At 32.6% G+C, this 26,095-nt stretch overlaps 1 protein-coding gene and 1 non-coding gene across 3 annotated transcripts in view; one reads left to right on the forward strand and one right to left on the reverse strand.

The window, feature by feature from the left end:
- Positions 1 to 26,095, forward strand: part of LOC143193098 (uncharacterized) — a 917,882-nt gene that overhangs the window by 774,352 nt on the left and 117,435 nt on the right. The gene's annotated exons all lie outside the window — the stretch shown is intronic.
- Positions 4,111 to 4,217, reverse strand: LOC143194518 (U6 spliceosomal RNA). The gene has a single exon (XR_013005357.1). It is a non-coding gene; the product is annotated as a U6 spliceosomal RNA (small nuclear RNA).

A 26,095-nucleotide genomic window follows, 5' to 3' on the forward strand; every position in this document is an offset into this window, starting at 1 on the left:
AACTTTATATATATTGTCTATTGGTACCAATATCATTCTCCTTATTTGAGTTTTCCACTATTCCCTGTTTTTTTCTTTTAATTTCTTCCTTATCTGGCAATTTAATCACTGCCTAATCCTAAATTTAATCCTTTAATCCTCGTAGATACATGCTAAATACACAAGCTTACACAGAGTATTCTTTATCGTATACTCTGGACAGTTACAGATACACATTAATATAACTAATATAACTTTACTCTCAGTTATATCAGCAATAGTCTAAATGAATTCTAAATTTAACAGACAAGCAGCAATATGTTCTAAAGTAATTTATTATATGTTATATATTTGTCTGAATTTTGAAAACAAAATTGTAATATGAAAATTTGAATAAAACGTTCAAATAAAAAATTACAAATAACTTACGTTACAAAATTACAATTTTAAATTCGTTTCTTCCATACAGTCTTAGCCACTATTTCATTTCTATTTTTCTATCGTTTTACGACAGGATCGTTTGTTTTTACAGCACTACCAATATAAAAATGTAATCATATCGAACACATTGAATTTTTACACCCTTGTAAAGAAACAGGTTTCTCCGTCATTTGGTAAAGAATAAACATTTAAAATGTTTATTAGCGTCTTGTTTTCTAATATATTTTATTCAATTTTACATCCACAAAACTGGATGTTTTTAGTTTGCAATTGTCTTTAAACAGTATGATAAAATCTGACATGCAACAATAATTCCAGTTACACCAATAACTGGGCAAAGAGTAAGACTAAATATCCCATTGTGTCTCATCAATAACCGTAATATACATCTTTTTTTTTTCGAATAATCTAAAGTAAAATTTTTAATTTTACTTTAGATTTTTTTTTTAATTCGCATAATTTTTGTAACCAATAAATATAACAGTTTCTTATTAACTTACTGTAGTAAACTGCCAATGTAAATCGCCCAAGTTAAATAGATTTATTTAATTATTTCAACCTTAGGTGCCTTTAAAGTTATATTTACTTACTTTAAATTATTGTGATCGTTGATTAATAAATACCAAATCAATATATTTTTATAAGTGCCCGCTACAACTATAAATTCCGCTTTTTTATGTTACCAGTTGCGCCATACGTTCAAATTAGTTTTAGTTTTAGTCAACTCACTTTTAGTCCACTGGTACATTCTTTTAGGCTGAAAAAATAACTTTCTTTTAGGAACCATCCTTGGAAATGTTTACAATTTAACACGTTATTTTACAATACAAAATTATAAATTTTATAAACACTGCGCCAATGTATTATGCTGAATTGACGTTAGACTTTCGGAAATTCACAATGGCACGCCATTCAATTATTATGTTAATTAATACTAATTTAGTAATTAATTAGTTAATAAATAATAATTATATTGTAAACCATATCCAAGTTTCGTATATATAAATATGGGTTAACAGGTTAATTGTTTTACACTTTATGTATTATAAAACTAGTTAAATTAGTATTTTCAGTTATACTTTTATATATATATATTTAATTAAATAGTTATTTGGAATAAACTATTAAGGTAATGTCATGAATCAAGTTTTTCATACTAAAAATGTTAAAATGAAAAAAATGTGAGAAAAAATTAATCGTATTTTAATAAATTATGAACAAATATCAAAAGTTAAATGTATTTAGAAAATGTATAGATTTTAACATAAACTACATCAAAACAAACTTTCAAATAACATAATGCAGACGCGGATTTGAATCCCGCAGGGCATGGACAACTGTGTAAAATGCGACAATGATTTTTGGAATGATATCTAAGTTGATTATTGGCCAATAATCGGTAGATTTAATTCCAACGACTGTGAGAGGGACTTGAAGAAGGAAAAGGAAATATAATTAAAAAATCTTAATTTATAAACAGTTTAGTGTACACGACAATATAGTAATGTGTTTGAAACAACATTCAACAAAACGTTGATTTCTGTATGCTTTCTATGCTATTTGAAGTTTAAATGATGTTATTATTTTAATTAAAACATTTCTTATGGCAAAGCTATATTTTTTCACAAATTGTTCTTGTCCTAATATATGCATATAATAATCAATTAATTATTATTAATAATGTAAAATGTGTTGGATTTTTTAACGAGTAGTTTAAGATTCTAATATTTAATTGCGAGTCAGTTATTCCACTGTTTTTTGTTGAAAATCAAAGTTTGATAGATTGCGTTCCGATCCCATATAAACATAATTTCAAATCTAATGACGATCAATCCATAGCTGGCGTCCAAGAAGAACGTATACTTCTCAACTAATACACTGCTGTTGGGACGGCAGAACTTTCTTAACTAAATTTTTCATCGCAGCTGTTAAGGCCTCGGAGAGTGTATATATTGAGGAGAGTCTCCTATTTTCAGACCGTTTTCGATGATGTTTGACATGTTTAAACCATTACAATCTCCGCCTTTTAATTTAACCTTTCCTCAACTGTGTTCTGATTATCACATCTTTAACGGATAGCTTTATTTGCTAGTGCACATGCTCCAGCTGAGAGATTTACAACATCCAGCGATCCGTCAATTATCAATTATTAATTCTCAAGCCATATAGTTCCGTTCCGTTCCATATGGTGCGAGCTATATCATAAACCTATAATATCTATAATACTTATCGTTTTTATGATATACTCCCAAAATATTTGTTGGCGCCACCATGTTTCAAATTTGATTTTAAATATTTAGAATTCAACCTTTCTTATTGTTGCCTCAGAACTGCAATAACTGGACAAATAATAGAAAAGCTGATAAAAATGATTTGATCTATTTCTTTGTAGCGTCAATGCGCCTTTTATTAATTTACTAAGTAAATTTAGTTGCCATTTCTCATATGTTTAGTATTTACTTGCGATTGTTGCCGACAAAAAAAACCGGATAATAAATCAACCGGGCGGGAGTTTTCACACGTAGCCTTCGGCCTCTTTGCAACAGCACGCACTTAATCTCACCGTTCTTCGCCCAGCACGGAGCCGTACCATTGACACTCGACACCCCCGGGGTGCCTGTCGACTGCGCTTTTATTAAGGACTGTTGCTGGATCGTCTTCACGGATTTAAAAAGAATTTTGCAACGAAAAATTTCGTTTTCTGTCATGTTGGTTAGACGTGAGTAACGTTTTTTTCGTCTTCGAATAAAAGGCGTCATTCGAATAAAACTTTTGATGCAGGCTATGCGTTATTCTGCTGGTGTTATCAAAGTAAATTTCAACAAATCCTTTTGCATTTTCTTTATATGAGGTGGTATGCATTTGATATAAGAAAAATACGAAGATATCTGTTTGAATTTTATGTTGTATGTTGTTCTAAGTTATGTTTGTACCAAATCATAAAAGTAAATTATTAAAATATATCAACTTAAGTCCAAGGAAGCTTGTCGCAGTTTTTGATCAAAAATAAGGACGTTTCCGCATATATATTATTAAAAGTTAACTTTGGAATTCAAACTTATTATGCATTAAATATACATATTATCTGCAAATATTAATTTTTATTACGCTTTCGACGATTTTATCGTCATTCGGCGACTAGACAATTGTGCCTTGTGCTTAAAACTGTACATTCCATACATAGGACCTGAACAAACACAAAATGTTTATATGTATAAATATTTTATGATAAATTATGTAAAATATGTGACTAACAAAGTGTGTATATAGAAAATTGTTGATATAGATAGAATGAACGTCAACAGCGAACTGTGAACGTTCAGGATGACAGGAACAGTGGTGAACAGTTAAAATATACATAGACAAATGACTATTATTGACAGTTAAGGGAACAATTCATATGTTATTTTTTTATAATAATCGATCTCACGCAAGAATCCCATTAATCGATCACTATTGTCCCCGACTAGAGTGTTCCTATAATTATTTAGTCCGAATCTCATTCTTATAGAGGAAAAGCAGTCGCTCAAAAGGTGGAAGAGAGAGACTGGGGCTTGGTCACAGAATCCATAGCTGGATGCAGAGCTTGAGGACATCAAGTGGCTGTGAGAGAAATAACAGTATCCCAGTGTCAGGCGATTAAGTTTGACTATATACTAACGGGTAGCAGGAATAAGAAGGACGCTGAAAAAAAAAGTGGAACGCTTTACAATTTTGCGTGTTATCATTGCGCAAATGACATGCTAAGCTTCTCTGTATAGTTCCAATTTTAGTATGTGTACCACCGAGACGAGTACTCCATTAAATTTATGATAATCATAAAAAACAAGTATATCCTAGAATTGCCACAGTTTATTGGTTATCAGAGTTATTAACTTATTATTATCAGAGTTATTAACTTATTATCATATAGGAGAGTAATAATCTATTATTATAATTATTACTCCTGAAATCGAATACAATTTCCATGAAGCACTGGCAATCTATGCTTTGAAGCCAGCTTAATTTTATAGTACTATTGCTATCATTACCACAATTATAATTTTGTCACATCCATCTCATACATTACATAAAACTAAATTGTTGCTATACTCACTACTTTCGAGCGAAAAAGAGACGAAGGGTCTTTGTTCTTTTTAAATTTTTTGATATTTTTTTGATTTAGTGAAGTATAAACATAGCAAGACTTACATAAAACACAAGAATTGATAATTATTAATTATTGACTGTGGTAAAACCAATAGTAATTCTTAAAACCGAACTGTTCAATACGAACTCCTACCACTTGGCCAAACTGCCAACAAGGAATATTATTTGTGTTGATTGTGTTAAACGTGAAGTCCGGGAATTTTTCTAATAAAAAATCAGCTCATAAAATATCTGCAATCATCCTGTTCTCCTAATTTTCTAAATAAAGCCGTAAACATCGTTGCGAGTCAATTAAGAAGATTACAACCAAATAAACTTATCGGGCGAATTTTACAACTGTAGCTTGAAAGGCATAAATAAATAGCTCATGTTCCTTTTAAAAGTTATAATATTTTAATTTTGCTTCCTTGAAAAAACTGTGACACCTCAAATACAGAAGAAGCAAAAATATCCGTCAATATTAAATGTATTATAATATAATGCAGGTAATAAAACAAGGTAATAAATTCTTTTTAACGGAATTTAATCAGAAGGACTAATTTAATTTATATTTAAATGTATCCTTCGTTTGTAACGAAATTATTCGCCTTTAATTAAGTTGGACCTGGAAAAAAAAGAAGACGAAAAAGCCTTCACAGGCAAAATTACTCTTCTAAACCACTAAATAAGACAGTTCTATCCGCACCGAAAAGCCCGAAAGAAAATAGAGCGCTTTCAGCCCATAAGCCGCATCATTAAAATGCAAAGCGAAGTTCCGAATTCGGCCGTAAACACTGCTTCTGGCGCTATGCGCCGGGACCCCGGAGACGAATAATCAACCGAAAAATTGTCAGACCGCGTTCGAATAACCATATCATTAGGAGTTGTATTACGCGATGTGTATGGGGGCTTTAGAATGGATACGCGGATTGGAAATTACGGGTTGAAGGTAGCAAATTTCAAGATGAAAAATCAGGTTGCTGTTGTACACTTGATATTCTGCCGACGATTTCATATCAATTAAATAAATACTCTAGTACTTAAACAATGAAAGCTTTTACAACTTAAAACTATAGTTTTCTATCCAAAAATCTGTACTATTTATATAATTAAGTCTAATATTACAATGTTGCAACGGAATTCGAATAATTCGTTTCGTATTATTCTTATTCGTATCAATAATATTATAGTTACTTTGTATAGAAGCTTATAAATTTACCTATATGACAATTTGTCTTAATATGTCTATTCTGATTTATTTACAGAGTTGTTACACACACTTTGATTTTTTTCCTTTAAAAATACATTTTTCCATAATTATCTACAATTTTTATCCATCTTAACATAACATTTCAGCAGCTCGTTATACACTACATCTTGCTGATTCCACTAAATGCACATCAAGACTTTATTCCACTTTGATGTCGATGAGGGTGCCACTCGTGGACTAATCAGTCAGTTTTTGTGCTTGTAATTGTCGTAGTAGGTCCATTTTTAATCGCCAGTTACAATACGCAACAGAAAATATAAAATAGAAAGAGAAACCTTTCCTAAAAAAATGTCCAGCCTTTTGAATTTTTCCAACGTCTTGAAACAATTAATTCATCAACAGATAAGTTGCTTGAAAGTTTTTTGTGATTTTAAGATGGGTTTTCGTCTAATTTTCTTGCACTTTATTGTCTTTAACCCTTTTTTCGTCTCCAAATCATTCTCTCAGAATCACAACTTTTTAGTCGTTAAAATCGACAATTGGGTTGTGACGGAACACTATTACGTAAGTTTCTAAAAGTATTGAATAGGCTTCAGAAAATTTCTTCAAATCAAACGTATAATGAATATCGAAACTTCAATATACTGTACTAAATGTTGCAGTAAACATTTAGTATAGTATACTATGTATTTCAGATACACTGTACGGTGCAAATTATTATTTTTTGTTAAAAAAACATTTAATCGGAGGTATATAGGTCACCTTTTAGGAAATACATGGAGGTAGCCTAATCATTCAACTATTATTAGAGCGTATAAGAGCTATGTGAGTACACATTCAAACAGCTCTTATACGCCTATTGCCTAAATATCACACGAGGTATCCATGAAAATAGGCATTTAGGCAATAGGCAAAATAGGCCATGAAATAAACAGTATTTCTCTGTAGGTTTTGCCGGATTTTACATAATAACGTATAACCTAAGCATTGTTATAAACTCTCTATATTGCATTTCGTTCGCATATAGTTTTCAAGATTCGAATTAAAGACATCATGATCAACACACCCAGATACTTAATAATAAAATATTATTATCATGAGGTTCGGAAGTCATACATTGACTTTCCCTCGCGTTTTTATTTGGATTTAATAATACAAGCAGTATGTGCCCCAAATGACATTTATTTGACTCCAGCTCGACGTATTTACTACACGTAGCAAATCGAGTTTTTTTTCAACTCGAAATTGCTCAAACAATGACGACATTTGAAGAGGCTATATCGTAACAACAATATTATATGATATATTAGACGGGGGAATTTCAAAAATAATTAAATAAAAAAGCCAACCACAATATTTTTAAACAAATCATGTAAAATTATATCATATACTCCTTAATTATTACCTTAGTTTTACCTTAAAGCATTTGTGCAATGATATTGCACAGCTGATTAATTATATTGAATCATAATCCCATATCCCGAAAGTTTACGAAAATATGAATTCTGCTCCAGAGTAAAATCATTCTTGTTTCCAGCATGAAGTACAATATATCTGCAATGAATTACTAAAACACATTAGGCCTATCAAAACCCAATTAAATGTTATTCTAAATTTTATATTTTTCCATCAACTTTTGTTGTCTTTACTCCATTTTTATTATCGGCTAGCCATGAGTGTTCAAATGTTCCCTTTTGAAATGTTGATATCTCGTTTAGATATACAAATTAAAATAAACAAACTTCCTTAACTTCATTATATGCTGTTAAAAATTGTATTCTTTTAAAAGCAATGTATGTGGAAAATTCCATTAGACCTTTTCGTGATTTATCTTTACACCATTTAAATCCTCTGTTTCTTAACTCTCAAAGAACTGCATATCTCTAAATTTCCTATAAATACTTTCCAGACTAACAATTTTCTCTGAAATAATTCTATTAAGTTATATTTATATTGAAAAAAACAATCTACTATTTTCATATATTTTGTAAATTTAGCTAGAATAGAGCTAACATCAAGGTGATCTTCATTCGTCATTCGCTTCGTACTTCGTCAGTGCCTTTCTTTTTTCGTATATATGCTAATATTCGTAATTTCGTACATATATAAGTATATATACTAATATTCAGTGCAGTTGCAACAGGCTAAAAATATGTCCAAATGAGACCTCAGCAACTTAACATTTAGCAATATTAATATTCCTCTCTAACGGCAAGAGAGGGGCTTCATTATATAGTTATTCTTCGAAGTAACTGATTAGAGACATAATTTTGTTTCTGACTCTGACTATCTAATGGCTTCGGCATATTCAGAGTACAGAGTACAATCACAATGATTAAACGGCGATTTGAAAGTTACCAAAACAATCAAACACCAAAGCAATGTTGGCCGGTCTAATGTTTTGTAGAATTTTGTAGACAGTTGACAGCCATACGAATTTTCTAATTCGGATTAAATGTTGGAGCATATCAGGAAGAACTATATTCTATTTTTAGTTAAATATAAAATTTAAAGGAAAAATACTGTCAGTTTTTAAATGGAATTTGCAAACTGCAATTGGAAATAGATTGATGATTTCGTTTGTGACGAACACTTGAGTTCACTGTAATTTTTATTAGAGTATAGATTTTTGTTTTCGTACATGACACAATTAATGCCATTAGGTAAACGCATAATTATATTTACCTATTAACTAAATTAGTTAATCAAACATGTAACCACTACTATCTTGATTGTCGGGACTGATACGCATACAGCCATCGACAGTTACATAATCGATCAGATATTATGCTCTGTCACCTCTCGCACAGCAGAAGCCGCCATTTTAAGATCGTCCAATCCGCCACTCTGCACCTTACTCACCGATCCATCCACCTTATCCTCCCAGAAACCATCAGCTAATTAAAAGCCGCCCTCTGCCGTCCCGACGCTGCCGGTGCTAATTAAAATGTATAACATCGCACCAGGCTTAAATCAAAAAACGATTAATATTTCAGAAAGGATATAATCTATCCCTTAGGGAACGCGGAAGGCGTATCCTTTCCAAGGAAATACGGAATAAAGGATAAGAAAGCGTCTTTAGGGCTTTCCGTTGTTTTTATAGAAAACAATGGAGGTTTCCATTGATCTCTCTCCGGTTTTTACGGGACTCCAGGGGAAGAGAATGGGGGGTCGTAATACCGGGCACGATCCAAATAAGTTTTTTCCCTTTTTATTTTTTTATGGATCAAATTATTAGAATCGGGAGAAAATTAAGCGTTTATCGATAATTTTTGCACAAATTGTTATACTTTCATGTCAAAAATTATTTCCAAACAGTTTTTTTTCAATCTCTACTAATTATATAAAATCAACACTCGCAAATATCGTATTTATCTAATGAAAATGGGATTAATTAATTTAGTGGTAATTTATTTTAAAAAATATAACCAGAAGATAAAATCAACTCTAATATATTAGGTTGAACACCAATCACAACGAATTACGTCAGTCTTCATAATGGTTACGGAAACTTTTTTTCTATATTTTAAAGTCTCCTTCTACCAACTAGAGGTTTATCTGGAGTGGATCTACAGTTTAACTTGGGCTCCGAACCACGTTCTTCGGCATTAAGCCTACCGACCGAGTGACCAACTTAGAAATTATATCAGAAGATATCCGGTCTGTTACCCAGCCTGGTTACTGGCGTGACTGGGATCACTTTCCTTGTCGGATTTTGCACTCTTGCATAGGACAATCTCAAATATTAAAACAAACATAAATTTACGACCATACCCCAGCCTGATTCGAACCCGCGACTATCGCAACAGTAGGTGGACCGTCCTGTCGCCTTTACTGCGCCGGCGGAAAAATATTAATAACGTTAACAAAAATATAAATGCACTGCCTTGAAAATGTATTGGATTATTGAATAATATGAAAAATGTCGTTTTTGGTACCATTTCGCCATTCGAGATACAACATAGCGACATTTATTGTTTACTAACTGTATAATGACATCATATGATGCTGGTGCGCCTTTTGGCGCGAACTTGAATTTTAAATTAGAAAATAACTTATTTCCAGCAAAATAAAACGATATCTTAAAATTTTTCATCATTCCAATTCAAGAATGTTTGCATTCAGTTATCCCAAAAGGTTACAATAATAATTTCACTTTATTGTTTTACTAATTTGTAAATAATTCATGAGTAAAGCAAATTTCTTTTACATTCCAAAAGCTTCGACACTTATGGATACGAAATGTCAGTTACATAGTCTTTAATTTTCATTCAGAAATATAACAGAGAAACGATGAAGATATTGAATTGATTAACATATTAAATTAATCCCATTTTTATTAGATAAATACGATGTTTGTGAGTGTTGATTCTTATCATCACCTCCGTTAAGACCGCATCTAATCACATAGCTCAAAAGAAATTTTAATTAAATTGTTACAGTATCCAAAATATTGGCCAGACTTGAATCCATTTACTTTTTGTTGAAAATTGAAATAAAGTTTCTAATGAATCAGTCAATATCTAAGTCAGTCAATAATCAAAATTATTCCATTCTAATTTTTTTATAATGCGCTACCTCATCAATTTTGACTTGTAAACAGAATTAACAGGTCAAAATTAAATGTTTATTGTATTCTTATGTTTGAGGTCAGCATATCCCAATATTGCCAAATAAATACGATCAAAACAAAGATAACGTCAAAACAATGCTTGACAGTTTATAATCTCTAATTACTATTACTAATGTTTTGAAAAATTTTGAAATAATTTGGCAACATGGCCAACTAGTACCATACCAAATAGAATTTTATAGACTGAATCGTTTACATGTGTAAACGCATCAGACAACATTATATCACTTCTTAACGAGGACAAAATAGGAAGGAAGAAAACCCACTTTGGGTTTAAAACGAATTTTACATTTTTGCAAACTTAGACGGGCTATATAAGCGTTTTAATTTTTTGACTTATACTTACCCAATCCTCCAGATAGCAACCCTGTATAAAATACTGGTCCGATCAGTCTTTTTCTATCTTTTTGAAACACAAATGTGATAGAAGTACGTCTCTGAGAGACAACTTGCACAACTGCAAGTGTTCCAATACAAGGAAATCCACGCGTTACTTAATGTTTCGTGTTTTTATAAGGAACGTGTACGCCCATATCGAATCAGGTATCCCACTCGTGAAAAGCTTAACGGACATGGTCAGTATGAGTAGCCAGAGAGTGCCAAGGTCTCCCTTGGCACCTTGCAACATTCCAATAAGGTTGACTAAAGCCCTAGCCACTCATCATTGCCCGTAGGAAAATAAAATATGACAATCGCAATGGTATTCCAGTGGCAAAAGACTAATTGGTTCTAGCAGGACATCTTGGTTGTACCAAAACAAATTAACTTATACCGAAAACTAAATGAGAAAAAACATTATTAATCACTCACGATTCTTTTTTTATTTAATGTATGTCATTTATTCATTAATTTTGACGTTCAAATATTGTCGCATGATGTATTATAACATTGTTTTTATGACTGATTGGTGTGCCGATATTATCCTAAAGGTGTCATACTCAATGTCCACACAACAAGAAACCTCCATATAACACGAATCGAATGAACGTAATGAAATCGAAATGAAGCCAAAGAATCGAATTCGAAACTCGGCAAAATTGATTCGCCCGCCAAAGTATAACCCCAATCAGAATTCCAATAAATAGACGAACGTAGAGGGCGCTTCAATTCACGCCGGCGAAGCTTACATCACCGTAAAATGCGCCCGTAAAACCGGCAACAATGGGCCGTATATTTTACTCGGCCACTTATTAACGGAACCTTAAGTTTGCGACCGAATTACTTCGGATGGGATTGTCTTTCGAGACATGGCAAAATTTATACGGCAATGTACCGGTTAATGGATCCGCTGGTTCCCGAACTACTACTTTATATTTTATTGGATTGTTCCAAGTAATTTTCTTTTGTTCGCTCACAAAATAATATAAATATTACCGTAATTTATTTGTATCACAACATATTTTTTATTATTGTTATAATATTTACCTAAGTTAAGGAGTAGGAATTTAAAACACAGTTTCACATTAGTTAAAATTAATATTTCATTTTGTACTTGTATTGACACACATATAGAAGATGTTACTATAGCTATATTTACTAACGACACTGCGATACTTGCTATTAGAGACAATGGCGAAGCAGTAACCAGAAAACTACAACACGCAAGTATAATATAAATAAGTGGAGTCAGACATGGGGAATAAAAATTAAGAAGAGTAAATCAATACATATTGATTCCACCTACAGTCAAACTTTTCATATATCAATAACGAACCTTGACGTAAATCTTCGTTGTAAAGAGCACATGAAAATGAAAAGAAAATAACTCGAGTTAAAATTTAAAAGTAATTGTATTGGTTATTTGCAAGAAAATCTAAATTACCCCTACATAATATAATTGTTGCTGTCATATAAGAGATTCAGCTATGGGGATGTTCTGCGAGAAGTAATCTCAAGATGGTACAATTATTTTAGAATAAAGTGCATGTGGATGCACCTAGAACTGCAAGAACATATAAAGACCGAAATGTTCCAACTCTTGTAAAACACTGAACTAGGATGCAGATTCAAGAGAAGCAAACCGTGTGATCTTGTGTAGTTGTGTAGTAAAGTTCACTAAATAACACAAATACTGAAAAGTGATATTGGCTTTTATTACAGAAGTAAGAACCAATGGTCCATCCTAGATAAATATCTACTACTTATATTAAGCTACTACTTATATATATATTAAGCTACTGTAGAGAATTCTTATATTGGTAGTCTGGGCAGCTTTTAGTTCAATTGTTTCAGTGACAAAATTACTTCTTAGTATCAAGTAATAATTTTACCGACTGTGCTTTAAATAGCTGATATATAGATGGAAAACTCTTTATGAGCGGTCCTTATTAAGAAAGCTTTGTAGAGACAGGTGGTAATCGGGCAGGACTAGTTTCGTGTTATACAGTTAATGTATCAAAACTCACAAACTTTACAACCAATCATCTCTAACGAGTGATAACGACTATTATCAATTTTGGGCATTATTTTTATTTTCCGACTTTAATCGCATCATTTGTTGACAATAGTGAGTCGTATCAACGATTTGGTCAGATACTAACAGCTCATGATAAGCAATCAGTTTCCAATCTCACCAAATAATTCCTTGGCATCGGAGAGGATTTTTCAATGATCTATTTCACGCTTTATACATTTACTTCATACATTATCTGCTTTTCATCGCTAACTACTGACTTAATACATGAAAATTAATTCAAGTGCAAATCAAAAACCGAGCTTATTTGGGTTTCAATCCAAAAAAACCTGCTTTATGGTCGATGTTTAGTTCCGTACATATTACAAGATAATATATGACGTCTACCTTGATTTTATTTTAACATTTAACCGCCCTTTTCAATGATTGCCAAGTCTGAATGAGATGAGACACATTTAACATCAACATTTCGGGGATGAAAACAAGAAAACCCATTCTGAGACAGGCGTCCACATAAGTATTCATCGTCATAAATACAAAATGTTCTATAATCTTGCGCTACATTTTTCCTTTCTTGAAAGTAAACAGCAGAACCTGATGAAGGTGGCCTTCTATGCAATTGTTTTTGGGCATCCCAATTGGCTGAATAAGTGAAGTGGTGTTACTAATTGAAAATGAACCAATTACTTGGTAGAAATTGACCCCCTATATAACAAAATTATGTAAACTTATAATCATTAAGTTTTATGGGATATATCAGAACTGACGCTCTATCTATAAAATTAATATACTAATCAGCCAGAGATTGTTTCTAACTTCTAAAGAACAACAAGTGGCTACAAACTTTTTTAATTAAAATGTTTTATTTACTCACAAATTTAACTAATGTTTAATTTAATTGATAATCTTTTTTTGTTTTCAGTGTATTGTTCCAAATTAAAAAATAAATTAAAGTACTAAATGAATGTAAAATATTCATTTGTATTTTGTTAAGCTCGACAAAACAATTAATTAAACGTCAATATACTTATTTCAACAATTTTATAATTTATAGATTTCGTCGCTGTGATAGTTTTCCAGGAAGCATGTAAAATAGGCCCTACTTAAGCTCTTAAATATTCGTTAATGTTTTCAAAAGTTTGGAAGTAATCTATCAACAAGACACCTTTTGCGTTCAAGAATGTCTTGAATACAAACAAACACATTAATACAATCTCTTCTGAGGTAGATTTATACCACTCGTGGTCCTCTTACTTTGATTCGAGATCATGATCAAATGGCGTACCAAATCTTTTTAAAATCATCAATAGAGTATTATTTATAGGACTTTAATAGAACAAGAGTGCCTAAGGCACCGTAAGAAAGCCTGAAATGGTAACCGTGTTCATACCAATCCATTCGAAGCATATTCATATGGGAATTGAGGGTGGGCACCTGGTGACTATCAACAGAAACTAATGAGATTGCTAATAATTTATTCGAGTAATTGATAATTTACAATTGCCAACACAGCTCGAGTAACCGAGTAACACACCCACACACACAAGGAAATATCGTCGATTATCTGTGTCGGTTTTTTTATAGATCAAGCTCCAACAATGGGTTCTTGATTGAGAACGAATTCGAATTGAAACTCCTGTGAAATTCCATACTATTTGAAAACACCAATTCAGATTATTATTGCTATTTATTCTCATACAGAATGGATGATCACATGCATGTTTTAAGAATGTTAAAAAACCGCTGCGTGAACAAACCTAGAAACTGGTCAAAACAAAAAAATTAATAACCATATTCGTCAGTTGCGTATGCTCGCAACCCATACGAAATAATACAAAAACAACAACAACATTTTAAAGTTTAATTAGAATCTACAACTTTATGTCTCGACAAAAAGTTTTTTTCCGCGTACGCAGTAAACAGAACGGAAAGTATTTCCACAATAACATTTAAAGCAGCCAGACGGTTCGTCAATTTTTAATGGGATTTTTTTCAGAGGCAGCCTCGCTGCCCCCATTTTTGTGACGAATGGGTCCGCCGCCTCTCATAACCCTAAAATACGGCAGAGCTGTCGCCGTTAGAATTGCTCTAAGTATTTCCCCACTGAGAAATCCATATTTAATGACCGTTTTTTATGCGCTGGCAAGGCACTACTTAGCTTTATGCGTATATGTGTGTATTCGGTAAAGTGCGATAATGGAAAACTGTAATGTTTCGTTTTGGGTTATTTGTACTAACGTTGTTTATATCGAGGAAATTGGGTCTATTTGTTCGGTATTTGTATACTCAGTTAGATGCTTATTATTTAGTTTATTTCATAAGAATCCTAAATTAATTTGATTGATTTCATTGGAAAAGTAAGTCTTGACATTATAATTAAGACACTTATCAACAGTATTACTTCCAATTTTCAGAATTAGTTATCGGTTACCTTCCCCATATTTTTGGTAACATTGGAATCCTCAAAAAAACGAGTTATTTGAGGCTACTTCCGTGTAAATAATGCGTATGTCTGTTTACATGGCATATTTTGTAGGTCATATTTGAGTATATTATACACTTTGTTATGCGATAACTAAATTAAGCAACCTGTGACTTTTTTTCCTACAAACAACTGGGTTTATATATGGAGAACCCCAAAAGAAGGCTATGACCGGAACTGCCTAGTTCGTACAGTTCAACAACACGGGGGAAGTTCCGTTATGATTTAGGCGGCAATATCGTTCAGATTACTGATACAAGCGAATATGTCTACATCCGCAATATTGAAAAATTCTTATTTGGACTAACATATTTCTACCGAACACTGTCATGTTCCAACACGATAATGCGCCCATACATTGAGATAAAAAGGTTCAACTTCGATTTGAAGAGCACTAGAATATCAACATAACAGGTCAATTAAAAAGACGTCGACTTGACACATAGATGGCGCTACTAGATTTAAATTCATATGTTTTTTAGTTAGCCCTAACCCTCAAAAGATGCGTGTATATATTTGACAGCTGTCGGATCATTAGTTTGTGAATTATAATATTTTGAGTGAAGCAACTTTTGTTATTGCGAAAAAATTTGTCCTTTTCTGAAGCACCAGATCACTAATCGTTTTTCATTTCTTTTTTCAAATGCTTTTAAACTTTTGCCAAATTTCGAACGGAGCCTTCATCGAATAATTCCTCTAAGTTTTCCTCGCCGAACGTTTCCTTGTCTTGTATATCAAAATTTCAAGCACTAAATGCTTGTTTAGTGGTGCTATACTTTCAACAACAATTTTCATATTAAATTAATGTGTAAAACCTTATATATTGTATAAGGTGCAAAATCTAACATATTTATAGTATAACAATTATTATATATTCTTCAACCAAATCAACCATACGAGAACAGATACCTAATAACAGCTACTTTGAGTGAGAGCTCTAGTTTAAGAGTTCTAAATTATCTATGCCATTCTTGTAAAATGCCTGAAATGACCATGACTACTTCCAACGTCTAATAAAATCAGTTAATAGTTGTAATGTTAATAGTAATTAATGGTTAAAAATGATTGAATAAGCGAGGTTACTTGATCTCAATCACAGTATAAATATAATAATTATTACAATAATATATTTCAGTTCATGTTAAAATGAAGTAATAATTTTACGTCATATGAAATATATCATATAAAACGCATATTACCATACTTTAACACTTTTTCCGTACTTTTGTAAACTTCGCGGGTCTTCAGCTAAATCCGCAAGCGTCACACTGTATGTACCAAAGACAAACAGAAGTCGGTGCAAAGGTCGACGCTTTCTTCGTCGAACGTGTCTCGAATGTAAATAGCAGCGGGGTAAAATTGAAAAAAAAGAAAGGTTACGCCAAAAACGAAAATAATTGAACATTTGTTGACTTTCGCACGGCCAAACTCGGCCAGCGGCGATAAAAGAACAATCGAACGCCAAAAACGGCGACATGGATATAGGAACGCGCACTAAGGCTCTATGATAGAATTTTAATTGAATAGTTTAAGGCATTTTAAGCAGTTACATCCATATCTATTATGGTTCAATCTTTTTAACATATCAGCTTAAATGTTTTAAATAGATATTAAGTTAATACAGTTTTCTTCAAGTTGACCACAAAAGAAAATTATTTGGTAAAAGTTTACTTAAATTTAAAACGTTATTTAAAAAAAACTGTAGCATCCAGTACATTATTAGGTAACCGGTACTGCAAGTGTATTGTCAGCATGTATTTTTATTTTCATTTCGTCATTAATATTTGTAACTTCATTACGTTCGTTCTTCTGTCAATCATATATTGCTTTATGTTTTATAGGAGTTTGCATGCAGAGATGAGTTTAGATGCTTTAAAAATAATTATTTAGTATGAAATGTTCAGTTGTAACAGACGTCTGAAAACATTGATTCATAAGATGTGTGTCCCTACCAATGGGTAAAAAAAACTAGCAAAGATCTTAATATTATTTATTTTTTAAAGTTGACAAATACTGATGTGGCGACCGCCACGACCCTTTAGGCCACCACGAATTCACCAACAACAACTACAAAGATTGGTAACGCCGGTGGATTGGTACCATGAAGTTCCAGGCTATAAAAGACCATCACGACGACGTCTCGTTCCCTTTTCTTTTCTCTATCCCCTTGTAATAGTACCACTTCCACAGCGCTACCGTACTTCCTCTACCTAACCTAATATCCTTTCAATTCTCCCATCGACCACATGTATCATTTAATATTAAAAATAAACAGTATTTCTTCAACCAGTGTTTTCAGTTCTCGTGCAAATTCCTTCCAAAAATAGTAGTGAGTATTCTGACAAATAATCGCAGCGGCAGCCACACATTTGGACCGACTCAACGACCCGACGAACATTCCTACAATTGGTGACCTCGACGTGATCAAAGTGCCTAACAGGTAAATCAACTCAACATAAGCCACTCGACAGGTGCTTGACACGTGCATGGAAGGATAGCACGAGGAACAGAACCCATCAACATCACATGGTCGACGACATCCCATGAGACTAGCCTGATGGACGAAAACCACAGAAGCCCATCATGAATACCATCAACACATGAACACCTTCGCATCACGAAACGGGATACGTAACACACTTATAGGTACCCTCAAACAAAGCTAAACGCCCCAAGACCAACGACGTCCTGCTACAACTCCGATTGCAGCTAATCCCGTAAAACACCTCGCTCAGGTTGGGATCCCCGTCTCATCAGCAGTCCCTGAGCGTTTGTTTGCGTGATTGCGGGTGCACTCCGGAACCTGCACCACATAGAGGTACGTTCCACGGCAGTTCCACTAGGAGGGGAGTTATGTGGCGACCACCACGACCCTTTAGGCCACCACGAATTCACCGACAACAACTACAAAGGTTGGTAACACCGGTGGATTGGTACCATGAAGTTCCAGGCGATAAAAAACCATCACGACGACGTCTCGTTCCCTTTTCTTTTCTCTACCCCTTGTAAAAGTACCACTTCCACAGCGCTACCGTACTTCCTCTACCTAACCTAATATTCTGTCAATTCTCCCGTCGACCACATGTATAATTTAATATTAAAATAAACAGTATTTCTTCAACCAATGTTTTCAGTTCTCGTGCAAATTCCCCGACCCGACGAACATTCCTACCCTGATAATAATGGAGGGACTGACACATATGAATTGGAATTGATAAAAATATTACAAACTATGCGTTTCCCTGTTTAACGATTGTGACTAAAGATTGATTGACTATTAATTACATAAATAGATTTACACAAATACCCCAAACCCTCTCTTTGGACAAACGCGATTGTGGAAATATTCCTGTTCCATATTAAATTATGTTACATTCTTTTTAAACGAAAAATCAAAGACTTTGTTTAATATGACTCTGAATATGATTATTACTAGTGACACATACTGGGTGCTCCGTTTCAACAAATTATTGACCAAGATCTTCTCTTTCAGGTTTGATTACGCGTTTTAACTAGTTTTTTTTGTATAAAGTCTCTAATCTGATGAGATAATTAGAGAGCATGTTACTATTTTACTGTTTCTCCTACCTCAGGTTTCTGGTCACTAGAAAATATAAGAGATTGACAACTTCATAAACATTGGTCTTTGGTGTTGGTTTAGAAGGTTGTGCCATATTCCTGCATGTTGGTTTGTTGAGTTATTTCCAAAACTAGAAAACAGTTGTAATTCTTATTTCATCGATGCTACTTTAATACAGATATCTAAGCACATAATCTTTTCAATGTTTTATTGCGTATTATCACAATAGAAAGTGTTGAAAACAACTTGTATAATATGGTTAAAAATTTGCATAGCATGACATATTTTAACAGTTGGAGTTTCATTGTGGAGGTTATATTAATTTTTGATAAAAGCTTTATTCAAGTGCGACTTCTTACACTCGGCGTTAGTTATTAGTGTTGGTATTTTAAAAGTCTATTCAAAGGTTTGTCGATAATTCCGGATAAGAAATCATGTTTTACTTTATCCACTGTTAATTGTTACACCTAGATTTAATATAGATTTTCAATACGAATTAACTCCAAAATAAAATACGTACCAAAAATAGTCAGTAAGTGGCATAAATAGTAAAATAGTAGTAGTAGCAGTAAATAGTCTTGAAAACTGTTTTGTTTCCTAAAAAAGTCTCTACCCGATACTGGGGACTCTAACTGACGAACAATGGCTGGCTTTCCTAAACAAAGGCATTAAAATTGGTAGGACCTTATTTATCGTGAAGATCTCCATCGAACAACTTTCTTCGTATCGCCTGCTAACTGTATAACGACCAAAATGGCTGAGGATTTTCAGTTATTATGTTGTTTGCTCACTTAAAAGGCAAATTAGTTTTGTGAGCATGCAAAATCCTTAAGAAATTGCTTCTCGACTGTAGGCAATACTCTCTGAAAGGGTGGGATTTTTAGATTTATATATATTTACAACGATTCTGAATTTTTGGGAATAATTTTCTTTATTACGCTTTGACTATAGCTCGGTAGGTTTTCGAAAGATTTTAATAGAATTATTGAAAGCTTAAATATACAATAATAACGCATAATAATGACTATCAATCTAATTAAATACAAAATTATTCGATATATCATGAGAATACACATATACCCTTTTCAAATAGTAATAATTTTTTTATTTGAAAATATATTATGATCATTTTAATGAGGCATTTATTAATAAAAATTAGTACAATATAGTGCACTCTTTCCAATAAAAGAATTTTTAAAATTGGCCCTCAATTGACGGAGAAATCCGGACGTACATTAAAAAATATAAGTCGTTTATTTGAAATGTACAACACACAGTCAGGTGTCATATTATCGAAATAGTATATAACTAATCCAGACCAGTCTATTAATCAGTGAAAGAAGAATTTCCTTTCATGAATACTAGATTTTTAAATGTAGTACCAGACAAATCGCCTCTTGAAATCAACCTATCTACAGTCCTGATGAGCACGAACTTGTGTTGTTACATGAACATATTTTTTATATTTGGATACATTTCAAGAATGGTAAGCTTTTTGCTGCTCTAACTCAATTTTTGATTCCTGTCCCTATTCGCAAAAATAATCAAATCTATCATCTTCTTTAGCAGCACTGCTGCTCCTGTTCCCCCCAGGTATTATTTCATAGTTTTATAATTTTCATCTAACGCATTAATTGCAAGATATAGAATTCTTTACCTCTCTTCTCGTAGTTTTCAATCAGTTATTTTCTACAGAGCATACACATTAATAACATCACTAAATGTACTTATGTTCAAATGTATTTTGAACCCTACTAAAATACTAATTATAAAATACCTGAGCGTTAGATATTTGAAATACAAATACCAAATATATATTTGTATTTTAGTTACGTAACAGGTCAGTTGAAAAGTCCCCGATCTACGATAGTAAAACAAATTTTTTGGCAAAATCAGTTTTTTTATTCAACATAAATCCCTTCAAAGGTGTACATACGATTTGTCCTTTGCTTCAAAATAGGCCCCAGTTTCGGCTATCACCTCTTCATTCGATCTGAGAACAGAAAATATTCGCTGGGGACCAGATTTGGAGAATACGGTGGATGAGGAAGCAATTCGAAGACGGTCCAATAATGCTATGTAGTAGTCGCTGCTGATGGTCCTTCCTTTTTCAAGGCAGTCAATGAAATTATTCCATGCGCATCCTAAAATACAGACGCCATAATCTTACCAGCCGACTGTTGCGTTATCCCACTTCAAGGTTCATCGTGTGCTGCATCGTTGTCGATTGGACTTCGGAGTGAAATGATGGAGCCATGTTTCATCCATTGTCATATATCGATGCAAAAACTCGGGTTTATTACGCTTGATCTTCTTCAAATACTGCTCCGAATCATCAACTCGTTGTTGTTTTTGGTCAAAAGTGATCTTGCGCGGCACCCACTTTGCACAGAGCCTTCTCATACCCAAATCATTCGTGGTCATTCTGTGGATTTTTGTGTTTTCGTCGGTAACAACCTCATTTGGGCGTCCACTGCGTTCACCGTCTTTGGTGCTCATTTCACCACGTCTAAACTTAGCATACCAATCAGTGTCCAGAAACTCGGCATCAATCGAAGTTCTTGCGTCAATTTTTTTGTTGCCGTTCAAAAAGCAATATTTATTATCACGCGAAATTCCTCTTAATCCATTTTTTTCACAATAACAAAAGCTGCTTCACTCAAAATTCTATAATTCACAAACTAATGATCCGACAGATGTCAAATTTATACACTTATCTTTTGAGGGTTAGGGCTAACTAAAAAACATATGGATTTAATTCTAGTAGCGCCATCTATATGTCAGACCTAGGACTTTTCAACTGATCTGTTATTTTAACTTCAAGTAATTAAAATTCTGCTCGACCTTGGGTAGGTATAATAAAATGTATGGAATTATTATTTTACATAAGGTCATAGCTTTTGGTCTAGGCAAGAACTACGAAAAGTACTCTAATATAATAAACATTCCTATAATAGGCCCTTTCAAATAATTTGAACAAAATAATTTCCAGAAAATGATCCCATTGTCCAATTCAATTTCCCGGTCTATCGAGCACGATATCCATCGTCGATTTTTCCATTTTGCTTAGATAATTTGAAAAAAATCCGAAACCAATAATTTCTTCTTAACACGAACAAAATCAAAAGGACTTCCCTCCCCAACCATCCCGGTGCCGTCGTCCTCGTCCTCCCCCGCCACCGCTTCATACTCAAACTCGGTAAATCAGGCATTTCAATGATAATACTTCGTTCCTCCAGTTCGATGGGGTCCGAACGGAAAAACTTCCAGACCGGAACTTCGGGTTTCGCTTTTAAACTTTAAGAAATTTTATTTCGACTCAGCAAAAGAAACCGAACGGCCTAATTTTTAACTGAAACGACGTTTCATTTCTATTCAAGGGGACAGTGGGAAGGTTTCCGGCGAATAAATCTACTTTTATAGTTTGCAAGTATCTTTCGGAAAGTTTATACAGTAAATGTAGTTTTTGTCAGGTCGATATTAACTTTCTTTAATAAATTTTAAGTTTTTTCTACTTCTATAGTTTATCAAGTTATATTATATCGCAACTGCCTATTCACTTTATTTAGTCTCCTTCATAGGTTTAGGCTATTCCTTAAACTCGACGAACCTTTCCAAAATTTGAATTCAACAACTGTTTCTATTTCCTGATTGCAGTAGTAATGGCTGCTCTACGATACTAAATATAAGCACCTGGTATGAAACTGCCACTTGCATTGATTCTTCTTGATTCGTGATCTTGACACTTAATCTTCTTAGATCATTGATAAATTTTTATATAGTTTATTGAAATGTTGTATAATCTTTATGAATTGATATATAACAATTTTTAATTCGCTGTTTGCCTAATAGCTTAATATTTAATTTAACAGTAGTTAACATATATTCTTAGTATTGTACATTTTGGAGTAACATTAACTAAAACTGTGGAAGCACTTTTAGTTTCAGGTAACATAGGTTAATTGGGAATTGAACAGTAATCACCATAATAACAGCACTAATGGATGTGTTAAATTGTTGGATGTGAAAAAATAATACCATTTATATTAATTAAAATAATAATTTTGCATCACTTTCTGCAATTTCTCGCATCTTTCTAGCAAAAATTGTTTTTTTTTTGCAAAAATATATTTTTCAATTTATTGCTCTGATGTTATCTGACATTGACTGTTGGTGTACATCTACAGTAACAGTTTAATTCGAATTTTACATTTACTACACTTTGCTGATCCCACCATATGCATAGCAAGATTGTATGGTCATGATGTATGATTGTATGATTGATGCCCGAAATGACATTTTCAGAAAATTTGTGTGATATTATATTTTATCTCCTTTTGGATCTTTTCCATCACATGTAAACGCCTGGAAATAGTTTATTTTGAAACTACTAAAACTGAAAATACAGTGGCATAAATACCACTGCTCAAAATATTTCTTATTATATAGGTGTTAACTCAACAACATTCACTGTAAATTAGGGTCAGATTATTAATTTACGTAATAATGAAAAATCAATGTCTCATTTCATAAAGGAAAACCATAATAAATCTGCATGATAAAGAACAAATGGCAATTTTAAACCATGCTATATTCTAATATGGTAACTCTGTACTATTGGTTTCAACAGAAAGAGACAAAGAGAGGAGTGTCAATCGTCCTATATAGTCATTTCTCTACATTGATTACTCGAAAACAGAAGTCCCATGTGCAAGTTTCTAAACACAACATAAATATGATTTAATCAGTAATCTTATATATAAAATTCTAATGTCACAATGTTCGTTCCCATACTCCTCCGAAACGGCTTGACCCATTATTATAAATCCTTTATGCATATTCAGTGGGTCTGAGAGTCGGCTGCTATCTATTTTTCGATGCCCTAAGTGATAAGGGGTGTCACTATCACTGTCACTATCACTTGATAAGTTGGTAGGAAACTGGATGCGTAAAATTACCTACTGATTTCTGCACAATTATTGAATCGCAAGATGCTCTCATTGAACAAATATTTCCCGATATACACACGAATTACATAAATCTCGAGTGGCTTGCAGAAAGGGCAATTTTAGCGGAAAATTATGTGGACGTTGATATTTTGAATCTGAAGATACAAAAGTTATTGCTAGGGGACTTGTTATCATATGAATATATCGATACAGTTTGCGGTGCCACTGAAGCTGCAAATTTTGTCGTTTTTAACATAACATAACATAACATAACTTACAATTGAAGGTTGGATCTCCCATTATTTTGCTTCGTAATTTCAACTCGCCACGGCTGTATAAAGGTACGCGATTAGTCATTAAAAGATTAACGCAAAAGTTTCGAGGTGAAAGTATATTAATACCACAAATACCTATTATACACATATTCAATTTCCGATTAGATTGGCATTTACAATGACTATTAATAAACCATGTTTTTCACACAGACAATTATACGATGCATGCTCTCGAGTAGGTAAACCATCAAGTTTGTTTGTATTAACTAAAGACTGTCTAACAAAAAATAATGTTCATGCTGTAGAATTAAGAGATTAATATTATGTAATGAATTAATGATGTAAATAATTATTATTTAAAATAAATTATAGTAAATTAAAAAAAATAATGTCCTACATGTGCACATATATACAAACACAGCAAAATATAAAGTAAAATAGAAGAAACATTTTGTTGAAACAACCTTCTGATGTAGCATATATTATCTCATTATGTGTTGGTTAAATAAAGAAAACCAGCTACATCAGTTATGAAACATGTAGTGTTTAAGAACACTTTGAATTTGCGAATTGTTGCGAATTATTTTATTTTAATCGAAAAAGTGGCGACTTATTTATATAATGGCACAGCCTACATTGCTGGTTTATTCCTGTTCTAATTTAAACGAAATCCTGATAATGTTCCATATCATCACACCGCCAGATATCGAACTGATACCGATCCAGAGCTATATTAATCGCCTATTAATCATATAATCTTCCTCCTGAATAAGCGACCATAGGTATGTATTATACCTGATACTCTATGGGTATCTCCTCTAATGATCTTCTGAATTGTACAATTTTTACCAAGATATTCATGGTGTTCCATATGTAGATAGAATAGTTTCCAAAATTTTGGTGATTCTAAATTGTAACCAACTGATCCAATGCAATACGCATTTGTACACGTACACTAATAAACTTCAACCTTCTGTCCAAATTTCAGTAGACTATATTAATTACTATGCATGTGCCAACGTTAATTGTGGAGAGGAGGTTTATATTTATTTTAAATGAAATATCTATTAGTTGATAAATTATTAAAATAGTTGTTCAGAAATTCTTCTATTCTATCGACTTTTTCAGGTTAAGGATATGTCCATAGATAACTTTAAAGAATAGCATTATTTAATACAATTTAACACACTTGGATTAATTAAGTATAATATATCTTAAAACAATTAAAAAATCATAGATACATTAGACATAGATTACATAAATAGATAATAATAAATTTGAGCACAATTTAAACTCACATAACAATATGCTTGTTATGCAATAGTAAAAATTAACGTGGTTGCTCAGAAGTCAATAGTATCAAATAAAGCTTTCAATATCAAAATAACATTTAGCATCATTTTCTTTAGAATTAAGAAAAAATTATAGACCTAATTATCTGTCGAGTTTGAAACTATTAGATATTGTTTGCACAAAAATTATCTGGTACATTATCAAATATATATTAAATTATCTACATATCACAAATAAATATATTGCATTTATCAAATTAACATTAATTAATCACGTTAGACAAAAATCAAAACACATTAGAACTAAAATAAAACAACTATACTGGTTAGTCGGAAGATACTCTCAACTTGATCTAAAATCTATAAGACTATTATAAAGCCAATTTGGACCTATGGGGTGCAAATATGCGGTTGCACTAAAAATTCAAATCAACTAGTCATACAACTGTCAAAGCAAGGTTCTTAGATTGATTACCAATGCCTATCGCTACGTAACCAACGAAGAACTGCACAATGATCTGGAAATTAAATGGATTTGCGAAGCTATCCAAGATTTCGCCTTGAAACACGAAAGAAGATTACTAAATCATACTAACGTGGAAGCAATACAACTGCTGGACAGCGCGCAGGATGTCAGGAGATTGAAGCGAACCAAACCATACGAGCTTATATAAAGTGTATACCTAGTTATAAGTTATTATGATTTTATTATT

This window comes from Rhynchophorus ferrugineus, unplaced genomic scaffold (assembly GCF_030347505.1).
Source record: "Rhynchophorus ferrugineus isolate W39M unplaced genomic scaffold, kcgeb_rfMv2 rfM3, whole genome shotgun sequence".
NCBI classification, from domain to species: domain Eukaryota; kingdom Metazoa; phylum Arthropoda; class Insecta; order Coleoptera; family Curculionidae; genus Rhynchophorus; species Rhynchophorus ferrugineus.